Consider the following 5000-nt stretch of genomic DNA (forward strand, 5'->3'; position numbering starts at 1 on the left):
GGACGAGATCGGGCGTGTTCAGGGTGGTATGGCCGTAAGCGACAGTTGTGTGTTCAATCGGGCCTTTTAAAAATGCATTTGGGCACTTTTTAATCTCTTCATATGTTACTGTGTTTTTTTTCTAGGATGAATTCAATGCATTCTTGCACATGAGTGTCTGATCAAACTTTTTCAAGGCCTGCAGCATCAGCACCTCTCCTGTCCATCACAGAAAAATGAAAAAGCTTACAGCACCTGGTATTCCCAGGCGGTCTCCCATCCAAGTACTAACCAGGCCCGACCCTGCTTAGCTTCCGAGATCGGATGAGATCGGGCGTGTTCAGGGTGGTATGGCCGTAAGCGACAGTTGTGTGTTCAATCGGGCCTTTTAAAAATGCATTTGGGCACTTTTTAATCTCTTCATATGTTACTGTGTTTTTTTTCCAGGATGAATTCAATGCATTCTTGCACATGAGTGTCTGATCAAACTTTTTCAAGGCCTGCAGCATCAGCACCTCTCCTGTCCATCACAGAAAAATGAAAAAGCTTACAGCACCTGGTATTCCCAGGCGGTCTCCCATCCAAGTACTAACCAGGCCCGACCCTGCTTAGCTTCCGAGATCGGACGAGATCGGGCGTGTTCAGGGTGGTATGGCCGTAAGCGACAGTTGTGTGTTCAATCGGGCCTTTTAAAAATGCATTTGGGCACTTTTTAATCTCTTCATATGTTACTGTGTTTTTTTTCTAGGATGAATTCAATGCATTCTTGCACATGAGTGTCTGATCAAACTTTTTCAAGGCCTGCAGCATCAGCACCTCTCCTGTCCATCACAGAAAAATGAAAAAGCTTACAGCACCTGGTATTCCCAGGCGGTCTCCCATCCAAGTACTAACCAGGCCCGACCCTGCTTAGCTTCCGAGATCAGACGAGATCGGGCGTGTTCAGGGTGGTATGGCCGTAAGCGACAGTTGTGTGTTCAATCGGACCTTTTAAAGACGTGGCATGGTGCAGCAAGAATGTGGCTGTATTTTTAACGTTGTTTATAGTTTTCGTCAAAGATTTTGTCATGGTTTTTTTCTATGATGAATTCAATGCATTCTTGCACATGAGTGTCTGATCAAACTTTTTCAAGGCCTGCAGCATCAGTACCTCTCCTGTCCATCACAGAAAAATGAAAAAGCTTGCAGCACCTGGTATTCCCAGGCGGTCTCCCATCCAAGTACTAACCAGGCCCGACCCTGCTTAACTTCCGAGATCGGACGAGATCGGGCGTGTTCAGGGTGGTATGGCCGTAAGCGACAGTTGTGTGTTCAATCGGGCCTTTTAAAAATGCATTTGGGCACTTTTTAATCTCTTCATATGTTACTGAGTTTTTTTTCTAGGATGAATTCAATGCATTCTTGCACATGAGTGTCTGATCAAACTTTTTCAAGGCCTGCAGCATCAGTACCTCTCCTGTCCATCACAGAAAAATGAAAAAGCTTACAGCACCTGGTATTCCCAGGCGGTCTCCCATCCAAGTACTAACCAGGCCCGACCCTGCTTAGCTTCCGAGATCGGACGAGATCGGGCGTGTTCAGGGTGGTATGGCCGTAAGCGACAGTTGTGTGTTCAATCGGGCCTTTTAAAAATGCATTTGGGCACTTTTTAATCTCTTCATAAGTTACTGTGTTTTTTTTCTAGGATGAATTCAATGCATTCTTGCACATGAGTGTCTGATCAAACTTTTTCAAGGCCTGCAGCATCAGCTCCTCTCCTGTCCATCACAGAAAAATGAAAAAGCTTACAGCACCTGGTATTCCCAGGCGGTCTCCCATCCAAGTACTAACCAGGCCCGACCCTGCTTAGCTTCCGAGATCGGACGAGATCGGGCGTGTTCAGGGTGGTATGGCCGTAAGCGACAGTTGTGTGTTCAATCGGGCCTTTTAAAAATGCATTTGGGCACTTTTTAATCTCTTCATATGTTACTGTGTTTTTTTTCTAGGATGAATTCAATGCATTCTTGCACATGAGTGTCTGATCAAACTTTTTCAAGGCCTGCAGCATCAGCACCTCTCCTGTCCATCACAGAAAAATGAAAAAGCTTACAGCACCTGGTATTCCCAGGCGGTCTCCCATCCAAGTACTAACCAGGCCCGACCCTGCTTAGCTTCCGAGATCGGACGAGATCGGGCGTGTTCAGGGTGGTATGGCCGTAAGCGACAGTTGTGTGTTCAATCGGGCCTTTTAAAAATGCATTTGGGCACTTTTTAATCTCTTCATATGTTACTGAGTTTTTTTTCTAGGATGAATTAAATGCATTCTTGCACATGAGTGTCTGATCAAACTTTTTCAAGGCCTGCAGCATCAGCACCTCTCCTGTCCATCACAGAAAAATGAAAAAGCTTACAGCACCTGGTATTCCCAGGCGGTCTCCCATCCAAGTACTAACCAGGCCCGACCCTGCTTAGCTTCCGAGATCGGACGAGATCGGGCGTGTTCAGGGTGGTATGGCCGTAAGCGACAGTTGTGTGTTCAATCGGGCCTTTTAAAATTGCATTTGGGCACTTTTTAATCTCTTCATATGTTACTGTGTTTTTTTTCTAGGATGAATTCAATGCATTCTTGCACATGAGTGTCTGATCAAACTTTTTCAAGGCCTGCAGCATCAGCACCTCTCCTGTCCATCACAGAAAAATGAAAAAGCTTACAGCACCTGGTATTCCCAGGCGATCTCCCATCCAAGTACTAACCAGGCCCGACCCTGCTTAGCTTCCGAGATCGGACGAGATCGGGCGTGTTCAGGGTGGTATGGCCGTAAGCGACAGTTGTGTGTTCAATCGGGCCTTTTAAAAATGCATTTGGGCACTTTTTAATCTCTTCATATGTTACTGTGTTTTTTTTCTAGGATGAATTCAATGCATTCTTGCACATGAGTGTCTGATCAAACTTTTTCAAGGCCTGCAGCATCAGCACCTCTCCTGTCCATCACAGAAAAATGAAAAAGCTTACAGCACCTGGTATTCCCAGGCGGTCTCCCATCCAAGTACTAACCAGGCCCGACCCTGCTTAGCTTCCGAGATCGGACGAGATCGGGCGTGTTCAGGGTGGTATGGCCGTAAGTGACAGTTGTGTGTTCAATCGGGCCTTTTAAAAATGCATTTGGGCACTTTTTAATCTCTTCATATGTTACTGTGTTTTTTTTCTAGGATGAATTCAATGCATTCTTGCACATGAGTGTCTGATCCAACTTTTTCAAGGCCTGCAGCATCAGCACCTCTCCTGTCCATCACAGAAAAATGAAAAAGCTTACAGCACCTGGTATTCCCAGGCGGTCTCCCATCCAAGTACTAACCAGGCCCGACCCTGCTTAGCTTCCGAGATCGGACGAGATCGGGCGTGTTCAGGGTGGTATGGCCGTAAGCGACAGTTGTGTGTTCAATCGGGCCTTTTAAAAATGCATTTGGGCACTTTTTAATCTCTTCAAATGTTACTGTGTTTTTTTTCTAGGATGAATTCAATGCATTCTTGCACATGAGTGTCTGATCAAACTTTTTCAAGGCCTGCAGCATCAGCACCTCTCCTGTCCATCACAGAAAAATGAAAAAGCTTACGGCACCTGGTATTCCCAGGCGGTCTCCCATCCAAGTACTAACCAGGCCCGACCCTGCTTAGCTTCCGAGATCGGACGAGATCGGGCGTGTTCAGGGTGGTATGGCCGTAAGCGACAGTTGTGTGTTCAATCGGGCCTTTTAAAAATGCATTTGGGCACTTTTTAATCTCTTCATATGTTACTGTGTTTTTTTTCTAGGATGAATTCAATGCATTCTTGCACATGAGTGTCTGATCAAACTTTTTCAAGGCCTGCAGCATCAGTACCTCTCCTGTCCATCACAGAAAAATGAAAAAGCTTACGGCACCTGGTATTCCCAGGCGGTCTCCCATCCAAGTACTAACCAGGCCGGACCCTGCTTAGCTTCCGAGATCGGACGAGATCGGGCGTGGTCAGGGTGGTATGGCCGTAAGCGACAGTTGTGTGTTCAATCGGGCCTTTTAAAAATGCATTTGGGCACTTTTTAATCTCTTCATATGTTACTGTGTTTTTTTTCTAGGATGAATTCAATGCATTCTTGCACATGAGTGTCTGATCCAACTTTTTCAAGGCCTGCAGCATCAGCACCTCTCCTGTCCATCACAGAAAAATGAAAAAGCTTACAGCACCTGGTATTCCCAGGCGGTCTCCCATCCAAGTACTAACCAGGCCCGACCCTGCTTAGCTTCCGAGATCGGACGAGATCGGGCGTGTTCAGGGTGGTATGGCCGTAAGCGACAGTTGTGTGTTCAATCGGGCCTTTTAAAAATGCATTTGGGCACTTTTTAATCTCTTCATATGTTACTGTGTTTTTTTTCTAGGATGAATTCAATGCATTCTTGCACATGAGTGTCTGATCAAACTTTTTCAAGGCCTGCAGCATCAGCACCTCTCCTGTCCATCACAGAAAAATGAAAAAGCTTACAGCACCTGGTATTCCCAGGCGGTCTCCCATCCAAGTACTAACCAGGCCCGACCCTGCTTAGCTTCCGAGATCGGATGAGATCGGGCGTGTTCAGGGTGGTATGGCCGTAAGCGACAGTTGTGTGTTCAATCGGGCCTTTTAAAAATGCATTTGGGCACTTTTTAATCTCTTCATATGTTACTGTGTTTTTTTTCTAGGATGAATTCAATGCATTCTTGCACATGAGTGTCTGATCAAACTTTTTCAAGGCCTGCAGCATCAGCACCTCTCCTGTCCATCACAGAAAAATGAAAAAGCTTACAGCACCTGGTATTCCCAGGCGGTCTCCCATCCAAGTACTAACCAGGCCCGACCCTGCTTAGCTTCCGAGATCGGACGAGATCGGGCGTGTTCAGGGTGGTATGGCCGTAAGCGACAGTTGTGTGTTCAATCGGGCCTTTTAAAAATGCATTTGGGCACATTTTAATCTCTTCATATGTTACTGTGTTTTTTTTCTAGGATGAATTCAATGCATTCTTGCACAT

At 46.0% G+C, this 5000-nt stretch overlaps 17 non-coding genes across 17 annotated transcripts in view; all 17 read right to left on the reverse strand.

Annotated features, from left to right (window-relative positions):
• The window catches only part of LOC138586680 (5S ribosomal RNA), a 119-nt gene extending 79 nt beyond the window's left edge, over window positions 1-40 (reverse strand). The window contains exon 1 of the ribosomal RNA XR_011306744.1: window positions 1-40. This exon is cut by the window's left edge and continues 79 nt beyond it. This is a non-coding gene — a ribosomal RNA (5S ribosomal RNA).
• A 182-nt stretch (window positions 41-222) lies between these two features.
• On the reverse strand, window positions 223-341 carry LOC138587052 (5S ribosomal RNA). Its single transcript, XR_011307099.1, has one exon. It is a non-coding gene; the product is annotated as a 5S ribosomal RNA (ribosomal RNA).
• Window positions 342-523: 182 nt separating this feature from the next.
• On the reverse strand, window positions 524-642 carry LOC138587539 (5S ribosomal RNA). The gene has a single exon (XR_011307535.1). It is a non-coding gene; the product is annotated as a 5S ribosomal RNA (ribosomal RNA).
• Window positions 643-824: 182 nt separating this feature from the next.
• On the reverse strand, window positions 825-943 carry LOC138586354 (5S ribosomal RNA). The gene has a single exon (XR_011306437.1). It is a non-coding gene; the product is annotated as a 5S ribosomal RNA (ribosomal RNA).
• Window positions 944-1158: 215 nt separating this feature from the next.
• LOC138586571 (5S ribosomal RNA) lies at window positions 1159-1277 on the reverse strand. The gene has a single exon (XR_011306640.1). It is a non-coding gene; the product is annotated as a 5S ribosomal RNA (ribosomal RNA).
• Window positions 1278-1459: 182 nt separating this feature from the next.
• Window positions 1460-1578, reverse strand: LOC138587540 (5S ribosomal RNA). The gene has a single exon (XR_011307536.1). It is a non-coding gene; the product is annotated as a 5S ribosomal RNA (ribosomal RNA).
• Window positions 1579-1760: 182 nt separating this feature from the next.
• On the reverse strand, window positions 1761-1879 carry LOC138587542 (5S ribosomal RNA). Its single transcript, XR_011307538.1, has one exon. It is a non-coding gene; the product is annotated as a 5S ribosomal RNA (ribosomal RNA).
• Window positions 1880-2061: 182 nt separating this feature from the next.
• On the reverse strand, window positions 2062-2180 carry LOC138587543 (5S ribosomal RNA). Its single transcript, XR_011307539.1, has one exon. It is a non-coding gene; the product is annotated as a 5S ribosomal RNA (ribosomal RNA).
• Window positions 2181-2362: 182 nt separating this feature from the next.
• On the reverse strand, window positions 2363-2481 carry LOC138587544 (5S ribosomal RNA). The gene has a single exon (XR_011307540.1). It is a non-coding gene; the product is annotated as a 5S ribosomal RNA (ribosomal RNA).
• Window positions 2482-2663: 182 nt separating this feature from the next.
• On the reverse strand, window positions 2664-2782 carry LOC138586701 (5S ribosomal RNA). The gene has a single exon (XR_011306765.1). It is a non-coding gene; the product is annotated as a 5S ribosomal RNA (ribosomal RNA).
• A 182-nt stretch (window positions 2783-2964) lies between these two features.
• LOC138586622 (5S ribosomal RNA) lies at window positions 2965-3083 on the reverse strand. The gene has a single exon (XR_011306688.1). It is a non-coding gene; the product is annotated as a 5S ribosomal RNA (ribosomal RNA).
• A 182-nt stretch (window positions 3084-3265) lies between these two features.
• Window positions 3266-3384, reverse strand: LOC138587545 (5S ribosomal RNA). Its single transcript, XR_011307541.1, has one exon. It is a non-coding gene; the product is annotated as a 5S ribosomal RNA (ribosomal RNA).
• Window positions 3385-3566: 182 nt separating this feature from the next.
• Window positions 3567-3685, reverse strand: LOC138585510 (5S ribosomal RNA). The gene has a single exon (XR_011305638.1). It is a non-coding gene; the product is annotated as a 5S ribosomal RNA (ribosomal RNA).
• A 182-nt stretch (window positions 3686-3867) lies between these two features.
• On the reverse strand, window positions 3868-3986 carry LOC138587233 (5S ribosomal RNA). The gene has a single exon (XR_011307270.1). It is a non-coding gene; the product is annotated as a 5S ribosomal RNA (ribosomal RNA).
• A 182-nt stretch (window positions 3987-4168) lies between these two features.
• Window positions 4169-4287, reverse strand: LOC138587546 (5S ribosomal RNA). The gene has a single exon (XR_011307542.1). It is a non-coding gene; the product is annotated as a 5S ribosomal RNA (ribosomal RNA).
• A 182-nt stretch (window positions 4288-4469) lies between these two features.
• LOC138587169 (5S ribosomal RNA) lies at window positions 4470-4588 on the reverse strand. Its single transcript, XR_011307210.1, has one exon. It is a non-coding gene; the product is annotated as a 5S ribosomal RNA (ribosomal RNA).
• Window positions 4589-4770: 182 nt separating this feature from the next.
• On the reverse strand, window positions 4771-4889 carry LOC138587548 (5S ribosomal RNA). Its single transcript, XR_011307544.1, has one exon. It is a non-coding gene; the product is annotated as a 5S ribosomal RNA (ribosomal RNA).
• Between the last annotated feature and the right edge of the window lie 111 nt (window positions 4890-5000).

This window comes from Semicossyphus pulcher, unplaced genomic scaffold (genome assembly GCF_022749685.1).
Source record: "Semicossyphus pulcher isolate SPU_LCO1_2020_fin unplaced genomic scaffold, fSemPul1.0.p SCAF_11, whole genome shotgun sequence".
Lineage (NCBI taxonomy): Eukaryota > Metazoa > Chordata > Actinopteri > Labriformes > Labridae > Semicossyphus > Semicossyphus pulcher.